At 40.6% G+C, this 22,319-nt stretch overlaps 1 non-coding gene across 1 annotated transcript; it reads right to left on the minus strand.

The window, feature by feature from the left end:
• Nucleotides 1–651: 651 nt before the first annotated feature.
• Nucleotides 652–725, minus strand: TRNAV-GAC (transfer RNA valine (anticodon GAC)). Its single transcript has one exon. It is a non-coding gene; the product is annotated as a tRNA-Val (tRNA).
• Nucleotides 726–22,319: the final 21,594 nt, after the last annotated feature.

The raw sequence follows: 22,319 nt of genomic DNA on the forward strand, positions 1-22,319 counted from the left end.
ATGAATGCACTTCTTATCAAGTTTTACTTACATATGATGACTTTTGATTGAACAAGTGTAATTCTTAGAGTTCGGTAAGGTCATCCTTGAGCAGTTACTCTTCAGTGTGTAGGGACCCTGGACAAGACGCCCCAATGTGCCATATGATGGTGTGGCGAAAGGTGGGAACTCTGAAACCAGACTGCCTGGGTTTGAATCCCGGCTCTGCCACTAACTAGCTGAGGACCTTGGGCAAATCACATAACCTTTCTGAGATCAATTTTTGTCATTTTTAAATAAAAATAAAGCATCTACCTAAAAGTGTTGTTGTGAGGATTAAATATGTCAATACATGTGAAATGCTAAAAAGCACTTGACTTTTCAGCCAAGTAGAAGGTGCTATATAATGTTAGTGATTATTTCTGTTATCCGGCCTCTGAGTGGGCAGGATGGGCTTAAAATAACTTTTTCCTCTAGTTTCTGTCATTATTTGATCTTTGCCACATGGAGATATCCACAGATCATGGTCAAAGGTATGAGCGTTTCAAACCCCTCTTTTCTTTGAATCTCTTTTATTTTATTGAGAACCAGCCATGGTCATTGGTTACACTCTGCTTTCATGCTACAAAAGTTGACTCTTTTGGGGGGTGGGGGGGGGCACGCAGCTCACAGTGGCCCATGCGGGAATCGAACTGGCAACCTTGGTGTTGTCAGCACCACGCTCTAACCAGCTGAGCTAACCGGTCACCCCTCAAACCCCATTTTGAGTGTACATTCCATGCATGAAAAGCATTAATATCTGTATAGACTTCTTTTTCCCATTATGGTTTGCAATGTTTCATCTCAGTGGAATTGGTTACTAAAGGGAGTTACCCCTGAGAAATCAACAAAATGCAAATTGCTTCCATTACAGTGACAGTGTAGGGGTCCCCGATGCTCCGCAGCTTTATTTGCTCGTGAGGATGCTCACTTCCCGCCACTCAGTCCAGCCCTCAGCCCAGGTTGCTCTAGGGGCCTGACTGTGGCCTTGGATGCAAGTATCACAGTGTTAGAGTGTGGAGCTTCTTTTTTTTTTAAAGATTTTTATTGGTGAGTTGGGGGAAGGGAACAGTGCTGGGGAATTGGGGGAAGGGGAACAGACAAGTTGCTGTCCTCTTGTTCTTCAGTCTAGTTGTGGAGGACGTTGCTTCACTGGCCCAAGTTGGCATCATCATTGCGCTCTTCCCAGGTGAGGCAGATCAGTCGCCAGCTTCTGGATGGCTGCTCACAGTGGCTGCTGGCCGCTCACGCTGGCTGCTGGCTACACACGGTAGTCCATGGCAACCCACTGCCACAGGGGCTACAGCCTAGGCCGTCGCCGGCGACTCACGGCAGCCCAGCTCCAGGTTGAGCTGTTGTTCAGCATCTTAGCTGTAGAGGGCAGTGTCACTGGCCCTCATATGTGGGATCCGAACCGGGGCCCTCTGGCAATCCCAAGCCAGCTCTTAATCAACACGCCACTCAGCCGGCCCAGAGTGTGGAGCTTCTTGGTAGTCTTCCTCCTGATGGCTCAGCACCCAACTCCTCTTATTCCTTCAGGTTCCAGCCTCCGCCTATAGCCCGCCTGCTTAATGTAGCTGAACTAAACGCACTTCTGCAGTTGGTCTTTGCACCTCATCTCATCAGCAAGCCTTAGGCCCCCTCGTTGTTTTCTGCCCAGTCCTCTTCCACTGAACCCTATATCCGCTTAGGTTTCTCTTTGGTAACCTACAGACGTTAGTCTCCTTGGACAAAAGAATAACGGACCACTTAGTACATATCTATTATGAAAGAGAAAAGGAGAGTAAACAAGCAGATTTCTCATGTCTTCCATTTTCCTCAATGACTGATCAGACCTGGGATGGGATGAGGGGCTGCATGCCTGTCTTCACCCGCACTGGCATGTCCTTGACCAGGCTGGCGACACTTTTATTGGAGATGAAAGGCTGAATCAGCCAGGGCCCCTTCAGCCACAGGAAGAAATGGCTTACTCAAAACAAGCAAACTAAAAACCACATTAATGAGCTGATCCAGCCAAGAAGTCCAGGACATTGGATCTTCAGGCATGATTTGGTCCAGGAACCCAAAGCCTGTGTCCAGGAGTCTGACTTGGTATTGTCCTCAGTTCTGCTGTTCTGTTTCTTAAGGTCACTCTCTGACAGCTGCCCCTCCAGTGGTGGCAAGATAGCTGCCGGAAGTCCCAGACACCCACCCTTTTGGCCTCAAAACCTCTGTGGAAAGAAAATTTTTCTTCAACATTTCCAACAAAATCTGAGGATCCGGTATTGTTGGGCCTGCCTGGATCACAGCCCACTCGTTCCACCAGTGATTCTGGCCAGGGAAAGGAAAACACTAGCCAGGTGTAGGTCATATCTCTATCCCCAGAGCCGGTCAAGAACGGGGGACTTCTCTAAGTGGTGGGGGAAGGGCCAGCCCCACGTGAAACGTAAAATGGGTGATGTCCCAGTGTCAACTCCAAGTATGCTTGCAGAAGGGAATATGGACACAGGAGAGGGGGAAAGACAGCAGCTGTGGGTCACAATGGTACAGCCAGCAGCACTCACCAAATAATCAGACAGTGAGGTGAGGTCAGTGTGAGCAAGTCTCCATAAAGCCACATGTTTTATCATCAACGTGAATTGAAGGCAAATACCCTGAGAGGTGCCGATATGGCAGGGGACTTCATAGGGCCAAAAAAGAAACCTCGTTTTAAAGCACTAAGACGTTGTTGTTTCTTCCCATGGCACAATTTAGCCTATCTTGTCTGGAGTAAATAATGACAACTCCTATTGCATCCTCATTTTTGTTTGCAAAGCACTTTCACCAATTTCATTTCTTTTCATCTTCAGCACCGTGCTGGGCATTATTATATATTATTAACATATAATATATATATTATTAGCAGGTATTATTAATATTATTATATTTACTTTACAGGTGGGTTAACTGAAGCTCAGAGAGTGTGAGTGACTGGCATGGGGGGACAGAGCTAGTAAACGGTAGAGCCATAATGTCACCTCAGGTCCCCCGACTCCAGTTCCACTCTCTTACCTCTGCTAATGTACACCTGTAGAGTATCCTATGCCATTGCTGCTCGATATAAACCTTCTCTTGGCTGTACATCCCTGGCATAATTAATTCTAGCTTCCCAGGCTCAAATTTGATTTTGCAAAGCTGGTTTTTCAGGGGTCCACAGTAATACCAGCACATTCAGCCTCAGAGCCTTCGACCCCCATCAACTGGAATCCTTCCGTCACATTGCAGAGCATCTGAACCTGGCTACTCATCCCAATTATCAACCCAACAGTACGTTTCAGAAGAATATGAGCTCTAACAGATTTAAGGGATTATCAAAACTGCAGCAAGCAAGCTGGTGGTAGGACCCAGAACATTCTACAGGGCCACCAGAGTTTAAAGTCTCCTTTCTTTGTCTTCAGTTCAGTCACCGAATCTGTAGGCTCAGCAAAGTTCCCTGTGGCCTTGTACTCTTAAATCAAGCACTCGGCAGGCTGATATATGGTCATTATTTATTACAATGGGAGACCCTTAGCAATAAAAAAATTATGTTCAGCCTAATCCCCAGCCTATTTAATACTGTCATGGAAAATAAAACCTACAATTCAACCAGCTAATGAAAATGTGAAACTTCCACAAATCCACAGGTCTATTGTACCGCCTGTCCAACTATTGCAGAAGCCATCTTTACAACAGTGAGAAATTCAAGTACTTTTTTTTTTTAAGCTTTTATTGGGGAATTGGGGGAGGAAGCAGCGTTGGGGAATCGGGGAAGGGGAACAGATAAGTTGCTGTCCTTTATGTTCTTCAGTCTAGTTGTGGAGGATGTCGCTTCACTGGCCCACGTTGGTATTGTGATCATTGCACTCTTCCTGGCTGAGGCAATCAGTCGCTGGCCACTGGATGTCTGCTCACGCTGGCTGCGAGCCACTCACGGTAGCTTTACAGCAGCCAACTGCAGCCTCACAGCAGCCTACACCGTTGCCGGTGACTCACAGCAGCCCAGCTCCAGGTCGAGCTGTTGTTCATCACCTTAGCAGTAAGTGTCACTGGCCCTCATGTAGGATCCGAACCGGGCTCTGCTTCTCAGAGCTGGCATCCCAAGCCAACTCCTAACCAACGCGCTATTCAGCCGGCCCTCAAGTACCTTCTGAATGTGGCTGCTTTCTCTCCATCGCGGTTGCCATCACAATAATCTAAGCCTTTATCACCTCTTCTACCCTCCATCTGTGTAGTCTCACTCCAATTCTTTCTGTACCCAAAGTAAAGATGATCTTTCTATAATCACAAATCTGGTCACAAATCTAAAGCTCTCTTCCACCATAGCAAACCTCCTCCCCATTCTTCAAGTCTCCGTTTAAATGTCCCACCCTCCAAGGTATGTTCTCTGACTTTCTCACTGCCACGTCCTCACCTCCACACAGCCAGCTCCTCTAGTGTATATTCTCTTGTCACACTCTGGACTTCTCCCTGGTAGCAATTACTGCAATTGTCACTTTGTGTCATGTGTCCCCCTCCACATCTCCTGTGACCATGAGGAAAGGATCTGTCTTGCCACCTTTGTACTCCTAGCACTTGGCACCGTAGCTGGCCACAGTAGCACCTCCAAAAGTGTTTCAATAAATGAATGAATGACCAGTCTCCCCTGGGCTGAGCAGATAGAGTCTCTTTGGCAGACTCTCCTGTGGCCTTATCTCCAGATCGCTCTCATCTTGCGACAGCCCACTGACCTTCATTTAGGGCTGCTGTCCCTCTGCTGCCCAGGGCTCTATACTCCAAAGCACTCCCTGTCACTAACCCATCACACCCTCAACACATCCAACATAATCTCTCCTCTACCCCAGCTTGCTGCTAGCATGTTCATTTTGGAAAACACATCTGATAAATAAATGAATTAACAATAGATGCTACGCAGACAAACAGCACAATGTCTCAGATATAGTAAGCACTTGAAGCAGACAGTGGTTATTTTAAATAGCTCAGTATCTATTTTACCTTCCTCTGGTAACAGTGCTCAATTTTTATGTTATTTTATTTATTTTTTTAAGAAAATTTCTCTCCTTCCTCTCAGCCCATGAGGTTCAGCTGCGGCCGCTATCCACTCCCTGGTGGCAGGGGAGGGTATGTGACTTAGCACATGTCTGCTGATATATCCTGATCCTCTGATTGGTTTAAGCACAAGCACCTAACCCAAGGCAAACACATGAGATTTAATGTCAGCCTTTTTTTTTTTTTTAAGATTTTTATTGGGGAATTGGGGGAATGGGAACAACACTGGGGAATTGGGGGAAGGGGAACAGACAAGTTGCTGTCGTTTTTGTTCTTCAGTATAGTTGTGGAGGACGTTGCTTCACTGGCCCAAGTTGGCACCATCATTGTGCTCTTCCCGGGTGAGGCAGATCAGTCGCCGGCTTCTGGACAGGCGCTAACGGAGGCTGCTGGCCACTCACGCTGGCTGCTGGCTACATATGGTAGCCCATGGCAACCCACTGCCACAGGGGCTGCAGCCTACGCTGTCGCCAGCGACTCACTGCAGCCCAGCTCCAGTTTGAGCTGTTGTTCAGCATCTTAGGTGTGGAGGGCAGTGTCACTGGCCCTCATATGTGGGATCCGAACCGGGGCCCTCTGGCATCCCAAGCGAGTTCTTAACCATCGCGCCACTCGGCCGGCCCATAATGTCAGCCTTTTAATGTGACTAACTAGGAAAGGGAGCCTTCCTCACTCCAGTAGAATTAAAACCAGTAGGATGCATTCCTGTAACTTCTGAGGGAGGGGTGGTGAGGAGGAAGGCCTGCGGCCACAGAATGGGATGAGCATGCCTGAGAATGAAGCCAGCACAGAGGAAAGCAGAGACAACACTGGAGACAGAGCAAGCGTTGAAAACATTTGAGCCACTGGATCCTAATTGTGCCTAAAGGCTAATAAAGTTTGTTCTCTTCTTGAAGTGTGTCAGAGTTGGGGTTTCTCACTTTCCCCTGGAAGTATCCTGACTCTGCCATAAAGAGTGAATAAATGAATGAACACAGTGAAAAACAGCAGAACTGACCTTTGGAAGGCCCTGATTCTAATTTTGGTTCTACAGCTCTCAAAGAATGAGGCCTTGGACAAAGCTTGGAGTTTCACTTTCCTTACCTACAGGCTGAGGGTGGTGATTGAATTAGATGTTTACTATTCCTTCTAGGTTTAAACTTCTAGGATTCTGTGATATTAACATGCCCACAAAGCCTAAACACAAAAGAATTAGTTCCAAGAGGTGAGAATTTGGACTAGGAGCCTGGAAAGGAAACAGTACTGGATGGGGGGAATCTTTCCTGGCTCTTCCATATCTCACATGCGCACAGCTTCCTATTATATTTCCAGGTTAGAGAAACAAGGAACTTCTTTGGACTGATGATAATAGAACTTACTGGAGTTTGAAACTAACAAATTGCAAAATAGCAACCCCATAGTCAGCAGTGGAGTTTCATGAGAAAGCTTGTCTATTTTCAGTCACTGCAGATTATATCTATCTCTATCTCTATCTATAATATATCTACATTTATATCTCCATATATATGTGTATGTATATATATGTAAATACACATATATACCTTATGTTAAATATATGTGGGAGATATGTCTTTTCTTAAATTTAAGATAATATAAAAACAGTCATTCATAATTAAGTATAAGTAATACTAATAACATAATTCTAGCCAGGGCTAGTAAACAACATAGAGAGCTAGTAAAGAAGTAAACGAAACAGAACATATCGCACATGGAAAGGTGAAAGAAAATATGGCTATTATTCTGGTCATAATGGATAATGTGCTTTAGATTTGTGACCAAAACTTTTTCATCGTTTAACTAAATATGTCTCTGGAACGCCATTAGAACAAAAGACACATTCTATTTAAAAGAAGTACTTTCCTTACTAAAGAACAACTGCCATGTGAAAATAGACATTGAGCCAGAGTCTAATCTTATATGTCAATAAAAATTCTCCTACAATTATTATTAATAGCATCCTGATTTATCCATTTCCCCTCAGCTACCTAAACTGAAAATCTCACATTGCATGATTAAAACACATAAGCCATCAACATAGAATAATTCTGTTTCTTTTAACTAGCCTCTTGTAGGTCCATAAGATAGTTTCAAGGAATTTTTGTCTGCGTGATTTGTTATTCCTTGGCCTGTCACATAACTTGAACTAAAAAATGAAATCTTTTCCAACTTCTCCATCATCACAGAAGGACCACACCCTCCTTAAACAATCACCTTTCAACTAGCCTTAGATTAAAATTTTCAAACCACCTTTAAACTTCTCTTTCACCTTTTTCATATCATTTGTGAGTGCATTCAGCGCACCTTAGCTCTGGGCCAGTGAAGAGCAATGGGAAAAGCATGAGGTAACTGTGATGCTTCTAGAGTGTTGGGAAGACAGGTAGGGGAGGGGGATGTACTGAAAACATTTCGCTTCACATAACCCAGAACCTGATCTCATGAGTGATAAGGCAAATTGAGTTTTCAATGTGGTCTTTGTTGACTATTATTCAAAGGCTCCAAAGAAAGAGGAAAATATAACAACTTTCCCTCACCTATTTGTCAAGCCATAAATAAGAGGCTAGGTTATAGCATGTGGCACAAACCATTTTGAAAGCATTTTATTTTCTTCTTTCATGGGGCTATAAAATTATATGGTGCATTTTCAATTTACTTAGCAAATTGCTGGAGGAAAAGAGCTTAGGAAATATTCGTTTCCTATGGAACACAGGAAATATGCACCGCCTTCTCTCTATCTCTTTTTCCTTTAACTTCTGGATTTGAGCCAATGTTTTTTAACTCATTAGCCTTTGATACAGTAATTGTTAAGCACAGCTGTGCCATTGTTTTGGTTGTTAATTTTCACATGTACTCAGTATGTGTGCATACTCAGTATGCAAACTAAAGTGGAACTGTACGTTGACAGTTGCTTTCATTCATGTATTCATTCAACCAACAAATGTTTACTGAGCACCTGCCATGTGCCATGTACTGGAGCTGGCAAGACAAATAGTTCTGACTCTGTGCCCATGGAGCATAAGGTCCAACAGAAGAGACTGAAAATCAGTGGCAGTAATAATACAGGGTATGAAGTGAAGTGTCTGAGGGATGCTCTGGGAGCTGAGGGAGGTGCAGGGTGCCCATGTAGGTGGTATCATTGTCGAGAAAAGCCCCTCCAGGGAGGGTACCTCTAAGCCTGAGACATGGGAAGAAGGTTAGCCAAGCAAAAACAAAAGAGAGGGAGAGGCTGGCTGCTCCCAACAGATCCACAGCACAGTCTAAACACCAGGAGCATCTAAACAAAAGCACTTTGCTAAAACAAGTATCAATTGTTTAAATTTTACCTCTGGAAAGTCTGAAGAATGATTTGCAGTGGTGACTGTCTCTGTGGATCCCTGATCAACTGGTGGATGACATCGCAGCAGAAAACCTAGGCCCAGACAGGAGGAAGCTGATCAGAGCAGAGGCCCCCAAATGACCAGAAGCCATTTCACGTTGTGAAAATCTCAAAAATTTCCTGAAACAAAGGTCACTTACACTTCAGATGAACAGACTGAAAGAAAAATGTGAAATGGAAAGAAGGGTGGTGGGAAAGCAAACAGATGACACTGACAGATGTTTTCAAAAGAGCTTATACACAGTTTTCCCTTCACTTTCTTCAGTTCCCATTGCAGCAAATCCTGTTGACAAGCGCCTTTGCAGTATGAGGACTCCCTAGTAAATAAAACCTTTATTTTAAAAAATTATCGTATGATGCTTTTTTTCTTCTTGCATTTTAAGGACATGAGAAGGCATATCAAATTCATATCTTTGTTATGAGGGTTGAGAAGCAGAATTTATTCAATTGAGTTTAGGTTACTAAATATTTATATTTTGGGATTGAGGGTTCTTTTTTTTCTAGTTTTAGGTTAAACCCAGATGTTTTTAATCCTTACAAAATGACAACAGATATGGAATACATTCTGCAATAATCCATGTAAATCTTAGCACAATGCCTGGCGTATAATAAGTGCTCAATAAATGTTAGCTATTATTGTTGATATGACATGTTTACAGTAAATAAATACAAAATGTTTTCTAAGACATATACACTCTTTTTTAAAAAAAAAATAAACAGTACAGGCACATGGTGAAAAAAGCAAATCGTTCGCAAAAACTTACAATGAAAACCAGGAGTCTCTTGCCTCCTGCCATTCCCATTCTCCCATTCTATTCCTCAGGTGCAGCTAAGCACCTTTAACTCTCTCAGTTGTTCCTTCAGGTGGTTGCCTCCTATTTCTAAATCATAGGCCAATGTAGGTTCTTATTGATGAACCAGTTTGAGGCATTACCAACTGACGTATTTCCATGGCAGACAAGGAGTTAGATCTCTTGCATCATTCACTTATTCATTCACTTGGCAAATAATTTTTGAATACCTACTGTGCCAAGCATCACCTAGACCCTGGGGATGCCACTGTGAACCAAACTGAGAAAAATTCCTTGCCTACAGGGACCTTTCATTCTAACGTTGAAGAGAGACGTTAAGCAAATGAAATACATAGCATGTCAGGTGGGCTGTGAGTTCAATGGAGCAAAAATGAAGTAGCGAGCGAGGACGAGGAGAGCTCCGCGGAGGGGCTACAGTTTAAACAAGTTGGTCAGAAAATGCTTCACTGAGAAGCTGATTATTTGAATAGACTCTGATCTTGGAAAATGTTCTTATGTGGTTTCTTTGATACTTTCTTTACCTTCATTGTCTCTATTCCAGCTTTTGGGATCCCTGTTATATGTTGATCCTGCTGGTTTAATCCTCTAGGCTGTCTGAATATTTTAAATAGTTTTTTCTGTCTTTATCTTTTTGTTCTGTTCTCTGGGAGATTTTCCCTTGATTTTATCTTTTTAACTTTTCATACAACAGGTATGTGGAGGTCTTTTTTCTGAGACTCTTGAGGTCTCCTGGGAAGTCACCTCTGACCATTAGGCTCAGGACAGAAACCAGGCTGCTGACATTCTCTTATTTTTAAGAAATGGATGGCAGTCAACTGGCCCATGTAATCTCCCTATTGTCAGCCCTAAGCCTAAATACCATCCGCTGCTCTACCTGGCATTCCAGAATCTAAGTCTTTCCAGGATTCCTCTGCGCAAATCTGATTTCTTTTGGCTCTATCCCCTTTTGTGTGAGATCACAGAGGCAGCTTCTTCTGCTCTGCTAAATGTGCTAACTCTGTATTGCAGAAATGTGTGGGAATATCTTATTTGCCATTGACTCCAAACCCATTATTTATGTCCTCATGGATCTATACATTTTAAATGCCCTTACTATGATTCTGATGGGGTCTAGGGAAAAAGAAGAAATTAATATATTGACTGATTTGCCTTTTGTAATCAGGTAGCCATGTACAACTTTTAAAAGCATTTATTGATTGTTATCATTTTTATTATATATACATGCATTTTATATGTTTATCCTAAATATATATTACGTATGCATATATGTATGTATATATGTGTGTATACGATATGTATGTGTGTTTATGGGTGTAATCTCTTTTCCATCATTCCATTCTTTTGGAGTTAAAATATGTAAACTCAGGAAATATTATCAATCTCAAAGACATAAAGTCCTATACATTATGTTTCAAGGTGAAAGGGCATAGCATATTTTAAGACCTGTAAGAAGGACTAGAGTGCAGGTTTGTTTTAGGAAATGATCACAGAAGGACACTGGAGACAAATTTTAAAAAACGGAGCCTGGGCCGGCCGAGTGGCTCAGTTGGTTAAGAGCTCGCTCAAGAGTTTGAGTTCTGAGCAACAGCGGTTCGAGTCCAGCCCGAGCTGAGCAGACGCTGAGCTGCCAACAGGTGGCAGGATGGCTCAGCTAAAGAAAAAAACAAAACACAGAGCCAGATCCTGAAGGGCCATGTAAGCAAAGTTGAGATGTTTGAAGTTTCTTCTATGATCTATGGAGAACCACTGAATGAGTTGAGCAGAGACTGATGGAATGAGATTTATATTTTAGAAAAATCACTGGCTACAACAGAAAGAATTTAGTAGAGGCAGCACTAAATTGTCTCCACTTTACCTCACATTAGCATGAGGTGACTGGGGCACATCTTTTGTAACCTTCGCAAACTTCAATTTTCTTCTCTGTAAATCAGAGTTGCTGTAACACTGGTACCATCACAAATGATTGTTGTGATAATTATAAGTTACTGCATGTGCAGTGCTTACCTCACTGTCCAGCAGAGCCAGTGATCATTAAACAGTAAGTAATTAGGATTAGAAAAAGGATAATAATACTTTATAGTGAAAGGGAACTTTTAATTTTGACAAGCACTTCAATGTACACTTTTCATTTGGCTTTTGATATTCATAATGCTGAAGTAGGTTTAGTCAGGCCTTTTTCCCATTTTACAGAGAGGGTAAGCTACGTCCTAGAAAACTTAATAACTTGGTCTAAAAGCACAAAACTGATCAGTGACTATCTGGTATCAGAACCCTGATTTCCTGACTCACTGGTGCATTGTTCTTCCTATGATGTATCACAACAGATGTTACTTAGAGAGCTCTTGTAAAGAACCTTTATTTTATTAGCTAAATGGGGCACAGATTCATTTAATTATCTTTTAAGGTAACAGTAGAAAAATTAACACTGTATAAAAAATATAGACCTAGAATGGGATGTTCCTTGGAACAAAAAGACCTGTAGAATTTGTGCATATTTAGAAAAAAAAACTGATATATAATTTTCACAGAGTAAAAATTTACCCTTTCTAGTGTAGTTTTGTGAGTTTTGACAAACATCTACATACGTGTAACCATCACCACACTTAAGATGTAGGACAGTCCCATTACCCAAAAACTGCCCCTATGTCACTTTGTAGTCAACTCCTTTCCTCACCCTCAGTGTTTGGTAACTGCTGATCTATAATATTTTCCCTATATATAACTTCATCTTTTTCAGAATGTCACAAAATGGCATACCGTATGTAACCTTTTGAGTTTTGCTTCCTTCCCTTAGCATAGCACTTTAGAAATTCATGCATGTTTTTTGCATTTATCAGTGGCACTTTTTTTTTTAATTTATTCCTGAGTATTAGTCTTTTACGTGAATGTACCACCATTTGTTTATCCATCCCCCAGGTAAGGGATACTTGAGTTGTTTCCAGATTTTGATGATGACAAATAAAGCCATTGTAAACATTCATATACAGGTTTCATGTTTTTAGTTCTCCTGAGTAAATGCCTAGAAGTAGGGTTGTTCTATGTTTAACCTTCTGACAAACTGTCAGACTGTTTGCTGGAGAGGCTACACCATTGACATTCCCACCAGCAAAGCATGGACGTTCTAGTTGCTCTGATTCTACAAGCAGTTAGTGCTCGGGGGGTTTTTTTTGTTTGGTTTGGTTTCTTTTTTACCATCCTAATAAGTGTAAAATGACATTATGTTTTACTAAGAGACTGTTACAGACTAAATGTTTGTGTTCTCCCAAAAGTCATATGTTGAAATGTGAACCCCCAATGTAATGATATTTGGAGTTGGGGCCTTTTGGGGTGATTAGGTCATGAAGGTGGAGCCCTCAGGAATGGATTGGTGCCCTTATAAAAGAGATCTCAGAAAGTTCCTTCACCTCCTGCACCATGTGAGTTCATAGTGAGAAGACAGCCACCTATGAACCAGGAAACAGGCTCTCACTAGACACAACGAATCTGTGGGTGCCTTGATCTTGGTCTTCCCAACTTCCATAATTGTGAGAAATAAATTTCTATTGTTTATAAACTCCCCAGTCTGTGGTATGATGTGATAGCAGCCCAAATAGACTAAGACAGAGGCATTAGTTATGATAACAGCCTAAGGTTCCCTGTTAAAACAAACAGCTATTCTAGTTGACAAGGAAAGTGTAAACAAGTCCCTAACCAATAACTTTGCTAGTTGTTTCTCTTCCTTATCCAATTGGGTGTATTGCTTAAATGTAGATATGAGTGCATAAACATACATAGACACATCAGTAAATCGCTTTTGTCAATGCCGCCCTTTTGGATTATCAGAGAGGACTTCCTCCTAGGAGTTGAGTAGTGTACACTCTTTTACACTTTTCCAAAGGGGAATGAACAAAGCTCATCAAGCTTGGTAGGCAGAATAATAACCCTAATCTCATGAACCTGTGAATGTATAATGTTTCGTGGCTAGGGGGATTAACGTTGCAGATGGAATTAAGGTTGCTACTCAGCAGATCTTGAAATGGGGAGAGTAGCCTTGATTATCCAGGAGGGCCTAATGAAGTCACAGGGGGTCTTTAAAAATAAAAGAGGGAGAGACAAGAGTCATTGTCAAAGTGATGCAGCATGAGAAAGACTTGACCTGTCATTTGCTGGCTCTGAGGATTTAAGCAGGTCAAGCCAAGAAATGTGTGCGGCCTCTAAAAACTAGAAAAATGCAAGGAAACAGATTGTCCCCCAAGCCTTCCAAAGGAATGCAGCCTTGCCAAATGCCTTCATTTTAGCCCAGTGAGACCTACTTTGGACTCTGACATCCAGAAACTCAAGAGAATAAATTCGTGTTGTTTTAAGCCACTGAGTTTGTGGTCAATTGTCACTGGTATAGAAGAGTACATTACCAGAAGAAAGACCATATGACCACTAACTTGTCTGATTTCTGAAAGCCTTTCTTCCCATTTACCCACAAAAGCCTGACCATGAGAGGATTGTGATTCCTGCCTTTGCTATAGTTTCTCAGGGTTTAGTGCTGGGACATCTTCTCATTCCTCTCTCTTCTCCTTGCCGCTCTAGCATCATCCACGTTCATGGCTTCAGAAGCTGTTTGTATATGTGGATAATTCAGGTTTGTGTCTCTCACTTAGCTCTTCTTTCAGAGCTCCAGTCCAGAATATCTCCATTTGGATGTCTCGCAGGGATTTCAAACTTCACATGTCTCACACTGAATTCTTGATTTTCTACGCCCCACCCTACATTCTCATATGCCCAGCCTGCCTCTCCCTGGCGTTCCACAATTGCTCATGATAGAAACTAGTCAAAAAGCATTTGACACCTCGCCTCAACCTCCAATTACCAAGTTTTGTCAAGTCTATCTTCAAATGCATCTCTAATTTATCCAATTCTCTCCACCTTTCATTACCACTCTAGTCCAGGCTATCTTCATCTCTTCCCTGAACTACTGTCACAGCCTCCTAATATCCCAGTGTCCCCCAGGGCCCCTCCAATTCATTCTCCACACTGCAGTCAGAGTGATCCTTTAAAACATGAATGAGACGTCATCATTCCTCCGCTTAAAACCCTTTAATGGCTCCCCATTGCTCATACAAGAAAATCCAAACTCTGCAGCATGGCTTAAAAGATCCTACATGATTCTCCCCAACCTCTCCAATCTACCTCTTGCCACTGTCCCTCTCAGTGTTTCTGGAAAATTGTGCAGCCACATTGGACTTCTTTTAATTCCTTAATCATCCCAATCTTCTTCCGACATCACGACCTTCATGCAAACTATTCCTTCTGCCTGGAACACATTTCTCCAAACTTTCCACATGGTAAGATTTCAAATTACCAGAGAGAGCTCCCCTGACTTAAAGTAGTTCTCATAACATCCTGGTTTTTCCTTCCATAGTTCTTATCAAAATCTATAATTATACATGTACTTGTTTAATTTCTGTGACCGTCACTAGCCTACAAGCTCCCTGCGACAGAGACCATGTCTATTGTTGTTCATCTTTCTGTATCACTAGTCCCAGGCACAGTGCCTGACACATAGCAGGCACTCAATAATTTTGATGAAAAAAAATAAGTTGTTGACAAATAAATGATGAATTTGGATAAAGTAACCCAAATTTTTAAAGCTTTCCTATCCTACCACCTTCTGGATATTATTTCTTCTCTTGTCCCCATTCAGACATCTTTGTCACTTACTCCCACCTTCCCTGGGCAAGCCATATGCTGTGAAACCTTTCCGTAGTATCAAAATACATCTATTCTGTCACATTCCCACAGGGACCCTGCCCTCTTCTGGCCAATATGGGAACTGATTCCATTTTAATAGATGCTTAAGGACTAATTTATTTTCCTTCTCAGATATTTTTATCTTAATCGGTAGCTTCTAGAGAACCAAGAGTTTGCCTAAAAAATAAAGACTCCAAATCAACTTCTGTTTAGTAATGTATATAAACCAAGTCCATTACCAAACTCATGAGGGATAAATCCATAAATATAACCATGGCAATCTTCGTTTGTTAATTCAACACCTACTTATTAACTATCTACTCTGGTCGAGAAACAGGATTTTTCAAGGAGCCCTGACCCAGTGGGAAGAAAGATATTGTAACTAAAAGAATGAAGCTGTCCCCTCTGTAGACAACTCCCCATGTCACCTCCCTCAGACTAGATCACTAGCGAGGACAATGATTTCTGGGCTGAAAACTGAATCAGCAACTATACGTTATGGCACCTACTAACACCTCATATTCCCATCATGTCTAAGACAATATACTTTATGATAAAACTTAGCGGTAAGATCAAGGAAAAGAGCAAATACTACTCTGCAAGTCTCTGGAGGGACGTTTAGGAAAACATTTCTTTCTTATAGGCTTGGATAACATGGCCTTTGAGAATCATTGGTGTTTGTTTGTGTGTGATCCAACAGTCAACAGTTGGACAAGAAGACACACTTGCTGGACAGAGTGACTGCATCTCACCCTAAGAGGAAGACCTAAAAAGTAGTTTGGGTTTGCAGTAGGCATGTCCACGTTGGACTACTCTGTGGCACTTAGAATGCCGGAGGCCACCTCGCATTGGTCTATGGAAGCCTCCTCTCGCCGCCACTCTCCCTCACTCCACTCTCAGCCCTGGGAGCGTTTCCCAAAAGGTGGGTGGAGTTTCTCCCATGAGAATTTAGAAAGAAGCACATTTTTAGGGAGGCACATATCTAAGGACAAGAGTGTGGAAAATGCACTAGGAAACACCCTGTGACTTGCTCAACTTCTCGGATTAGTTTCCCTTAGACTATGAGAAATGTCATTGCTCTTGTACAATTTGAGATTATTGTTTTAGTATATAATATAATTTTTCTGCTATAGTATTATCACAATATTAATATATTATATCATATTATTACTGCAACACTCCATTTGGCAAGTCTCTGTAGATGCACCAAACCTTCAGTAAAATCTGATTTACCCTTACATCCACATGTGAAGGTTGAAGCAAATATAGAAGTAATGCAGTATAAAAATATTCATCAGAATTTTTTCGTGGCTGAAAATCAAATTGGCTTAAGTGAAAAAATTAATTCATTGAATCATTGAACTGAAAAACCAAGTGCTATATATAAAAACCAAACTATATATTAAAAAAAAAATCTCAATATTGTGATAGCATAATATGGTGTCAGATGATTGCTGGCCTTATCATGGCGATCACTTCTTTAGGTATATAAATGTTGAATAACTATGGGGTACCCCTGAAAGTAATATAATATTCTATGTTAGCTATATTTTTAACAAAATTATTTTTTTAAATCTCTCTTTCCTACTCCTAGTGCTATTTTCCTCTATGTTGTCTTTATTTTCAAGCAGTCGCTCCCATAGATTGATAGAATGGACACTAATTGCTCCAATTTAGCAACTCGACAAAAATCAGCTTCTATTTCCAAAATGTTTCAGTAACAGTACTAGGCAGATACTTATTTGTTTCATTTGTCTAATCCCAAATCAATCACTGTGGCCAGAAATGGCCAAATCTGGGTAAAAGTCCATCTCCAGGGCCAGGAATGTGAGTCAGGCTTTTGGGCCACATAGATTAAATCTGAAACGACAAATCTTGACGACAGACACATAGCATTAAAAAATAGGTATGTAATATTATATCATGTACTGATAACTCTTCTAAATAAAAATATATGAAAGTGAAGAGATAGAGGAGGATAAAGTTTGCTTTTTTTAGAAAGGATCAGCAGGAAACAAAATCGAAGAGCTAGCCTTTGACTCTCTGGCGTAGTATTCCAGGTATGGAGAATGACAACGCAAAGGCTTTCAGGGTGGTGTGTGCTGAGAGTATTTGACAGACAGTAGAATGCCCATGTGTCTGGAGTCCAGCCAGCAAGTAAATGGTAGGAGAGGAAGAAAGAGGAGGCAAATCAGGGACAGTTTTGTAGACGATGGCAAAGACTATAGATTTTATTCTACATGTGACAGAAAGGTATTGAAGTAATTTGAACACAGAATTGAAATGATACCCCTTATATTTTAAGAGGATGACTGCCTACTGTTAAAGATACATTATTAGGAGGCATCGGGGGAGAGGGAGAAAGGAAACAGATGAGCTAGGAGGCACAGTGCACCAAGAGATGAAAGATAACAGTGGCTTGGACTACAGTGGTGGTAGAGGAAGTTGGATATATAGTTAGATTCAGGAATTATCTTTGAAGTTAATGCCAACAGGATTAAGAGATGCATTTGATATATGATGTGAGAAAAAGAAAAGAGTCCACGATGATTTCAAGGTTTCATGCTAGAGGAAGCAAGGGTTTCATTTAGGTGACAATATGTAAAGAATAATGGCAGTATGTCACAACACACACACACACACACACACACACACACACGTTTTATTCAATAGCTCATGAACTCTGTTACTTGGGATCTGGCACTCAGTGCCTGCACATGTCTGGTAATTCTAAACATCACTCTGAAGACTAACATCCTTCAGGCCCCCAGGGAAACACTTCTCTGTATCTCTTGCCCCATATACTTAAACTATAAGCATATGACTACCCTCAATGCGTATAGGTTGCGCATTTGCCAGTGCTGGAGATAAAACGCTGCTTTGAGTGAGAAGAGGACTTGAACAGCAGAAGTACTTAGGTGACAGAGAAAAACAAATGAACTTGTCACATCTTTCCTCTTGCATAAACATCATTTCCCAACAGTACTGAGCATTGATTTTCTTGTTTCTCTTGATGTTCCAAATTGTGGCCTGGAAGATACTCACCAATTAGCTCATTATTTATAACTGTTGCATATGGCTTCTGAATAAGACAATTGGCAACATTTTAAAAATTCACATTACTTTTATTTTATTTTTTTATTGATTGATTTATTTTTTTTAGGGAGGGCGCAGCTCAAAGTGGCCCATGCAGGGATCAAATCAGCAACCTTATTGTTCAGAGCACACGCTCTAACCAACTGAGCCCCCCGGCTGCCCCTAAATTCACATTACTTTTACATTTATATACATAGACCTAGTTCTAACTAATGAATGAAATAAAGACATGTGCCGCTTAACAATAGGGATACGTTCTGAGAAATGCATCATTGAGTGATTTTGTCATTGTGCTAACATCATAGAGTGCACTTACACAAACCTAGATGGTACAGCCTTCTATACACCTAGGCTATATGGTACAGCCTACTGTTCCTAGGCTACAAGCCTGTATGACATGTTACTGTACTGAATACTGTAGAAAATTGTAACACAATGGTAATTGTGTATCTAAACATACTTAAACAAAGAAAATTTACAGCAAAAATATGGTATAAAAGATTAAAAATGGTGCACCTGTATAGGGCACTTAGCATGCATGGAGCTTGCAGGACCTGAAGTTGCTCTGGGTGAGTCGGTGAGTGAGTGGGGAGTGAATGTGAAGGCCTAGGACATTCCTGTCCACTGTTGTAGACTTTATAAACACTGTACACTTACGCTACACTAAATTTACAAAACAACACGAGATTAAATCAAGCACAAGAGAAAACGATGCAATCAAGAATCATGGTAAACACGAGATATGAGACTGCTGCCAGTATAACACAGCATACTGTTTTACAGCAAAGTTTTTTATAAGTAGAAAGAGTACACTCTAAAGTAACAACGAAAAGTATAGTATGGTGAATACATAAACCAGTAACATATCATTTATTATCATTATCAAGTATTATGTGCTATACATAATTGTATGTGTTATACTTTTATATGACTGGCACTGCAGCAGGTTTGTTTACACTAGCATCACCAAGACACATGAGTAATGCATTGCACTATGATGTTTTTATGGCTACAGCATCACTAGGCAAGGGGAATTTTTCAGCTCCATTATAATCTTATGGGACCACTGTTCTATATGTGGTCCATTGTTGACCAAAATGTTGTTATGTGGCACATTACTGTATAAGACTGATTATTCACATTAGTAATTAGATGATCAGTAAATACCAGATTTTGCAATTAATTTTATTTTTATAAAAATATTTAATAATATTTAACTTTTCAAAACAATTAAATTTAAATATGTGAAAATTAGGAGACAAATTCACAGAGTCCTGCAGAGGCTCTGTAAAGTGATCAGCTGCACTTTCTTATTTATAGTCATCCCCTCATAGGTACCCTAGCACCAATATATTGGTATGAACATTTTTTGGAGATGGATCAGTTTTATTTTTAGATTTAAATTTTTGATATGCATTAAATATCGTGTATTTTGCCGTTCAATTTTGTAAACAGTTTTAAATACTTTAAAGGCATGAAACAATAAACTACATAGAAGAAAGCAAAGGTAGTAAACTTGTGGACCTGGAGTTCAAAGAGGATTTTATGAATTTCACCTCAAAGGCAAGGGAAGTAAAAGCAAAAATAAATGAATGGGACTATATCAAACTAAAAATCTTCTGCACAGCAAAAGTAACCATCAACAAAACAAAGAGGCAACCAATCAAATGGGAGAAGATATTTGTAAACAACGCCTCTGATATGGGGCTATACCCAAAATATATATAAGCAACTCATACAACTCCACGACAAAGACAAACAATCCAATTTAAAAATAAGCAGAGGGAAGGCGGGCCAAGTGGCTCAGTTGGTTAAGAGCTCGCTCAAGAGTCTGAGCTCTGAGCAACAGCGGTTCGATGCCCCACCCAAGCTGAGCAGCCGCTGAGCTGCCAACAGGTGGCAGGATGGCTCAGCTTAAAAAAAAATGTTTAAAAATAAAAATAAAAATGGTCAGAGGACATGAACTGAAACGTCCCTCAAGAAGACATACAAATGGCCAACAGATATATGAAAAAATGCTCAACTTCACTAGCAATTAAGGAAAAGCAAATCAAAACCCAATGAGATATCACCTCACAACATTTAGAATGGCTGTCATCAACAAGACAAATAATAACAGTGTTGGAGAGGCTGTGGAGAAAAAGGAACCCTCATACACTGTTGGTGGGAATGCAGATTGGTGCAGGCGCTATAGAAGGCAGTGTGGAGGTTCCTCAAAAAATTAAGACTAGAGTTACCATATGACCCAGCAATCCCTCTCCTGGGTATGTACCCAAAAAATCTGAAAACATTTATCCATAAAGATATAGGTACTCCGATGTTTATTGCAGCATTATTTAGTGTGGCCAAGACATGGAAACAACCAAAGTTGTTGTTAGATGATTGGATAAAGGAGATGCAGTATATACTACTAAACAAGATGTGGAATACTGCTCTGCTATAAGAAAAGATGAAATACGGCCATTTGCGACAACATGGATGGACATTGAGATTATTATGCTAAGAGAAATAATTCAGACAGAAAAAGCTGAGAACCATATGATTTCACTCACACTCGTATGTGGGATATAAAACTGAAAGCAACAAAGAAACAAGAAAAACAAATTAAAAAATAAAAACCTCATAGGCACAGACAACAGTTTATTAGTTACCAAAGGCTAAGGGGGAAGGGGGGAGGGAGGCAGGACGGTAGAAGAATTAGGTAAAGAGGATCAAATATGTGGTGATGGAAGAACTGACTCTGGGTGGTGAGCACACAATGTGACATATAGATGATGTGCTACAGACTTGTACACTTGAAACCTATGTAACTTTACTAACTATTGTCACCCCAATAAATTTAACTAAAAAAAGATTACACTGCAAAAAAATAAAAATTAAAGAAATAACTTTCCTGAAAACACAAAAATAATTTTAAGCTTTTGCTTTTACATTCACTCTAATATACACAAGAGGTATATTCTACTTTGTTTTTTTATTATTTTTTTAAATTAATTAATTTATTTTTTTAATTGGAGAATTGGGGGAAGGGGAACAGACAAGTTGCTGTCCTTTTGTTCTTCAGTCCAGTTGTGGAGGACGTTGCTTCACTGGCCCAAGTTGGCACCATCATTGCGCTCTTCCTGGGCGAGGCACATCAGTCACTGGCTTCTGGATGGCCGCTCACGGCAGCTGCTGGCTACACACAGTAGCCCATGGCAACCGACTGCAGCAGGGACTGCAACCTACACCGTCGCTGGCGACTCACGGCAGCCCAGCTCCAGGTTGAGCTGTTGTTCAGCATCTTAGCTGTGAAGGGCAGTGTCACTGGCCCTCATATGTGGGATCCGAACTGGGGCCCTTTGGCATCCCAAGCCAGCTCTTAACCAACTTGCCACTTGGCCGGCCCATATTCTACTTTGTATTCACTGAATACAACTACATTTTATTTAATCCTTTAGATCATAATTGCCCATATAACACAAATTAAATGAAAATCTTCATTATAATATAATAAATGGCTTTGCTAAAGTAAAGAAAAATCTATTTTATGGAATAACTATATAAAAATGTACATAATAATATATGATAATATGTGAATTATGTTTGTTATTTTATTACTTATCCAAATATTTCTAGCCTATAAGTTAAATAATGTTTAATAATGATTGTTAAATTAAATGTGATCATCTTCAATATTTAGCAAATTATGTTTTCTCAAAATTTTTATTCTATTATTATGGTGGTATGTTTGACAAGGGAGGAGAATAGAACATATTTTATTCAACCATTGATTAGCTTGACTTGTAACTTCTTAAACATTTGGACATGTGGTATGTAGGCCTCCATCTGTGCTTTTGCCTGGACCCCATAAATGTTAGGGTCAGCCTTGTTCAAATACCAAGAGAGTGCTGAGAAGAGTGTGATTAACTCTGAAAGGTCAAGGGAGTTTCCACTGAGGAGATGGTGCTTGACCAGATCATCATGAATGGTTAAGAGCTCACCAGGCAAAGGAGAAAGGATATCCAGAGAGTAGTGACAACACATGTGAAGATGAGTGATTATATGCTGTGAAATGTAGTAAACTTGACGTGTCTGGGCATACCATTGTGTGACTGTATGGGAATGGGTGGCCATGCAGCTAGAGATAAGACTTGGGGTAAGACATCTAGAACTGATATACATATCTCTTGTTGGCATTCATCATCTACTGCTTTTATTCATTCAGAAATATCTTTTTGAGCACTTACTATGTGCCAGGCATGAGGCCAGAT

This window comes from Hipposideros armiger, unplaced genomic scaffold (assembly GCF_001890085.2).
Source record: "Hipposideros armiger isolate ML-2016 unplaced genomic scaffold, ASM189008v1 scaffold_51, whole genome shotgun sequence".
NCBI classification, from domain to species: Eukaryota; Metazoa; Chordata; class Mammalia; order Chiroptera; family Hipposideridae; genus Hipposideros; species Hipposideros armiger.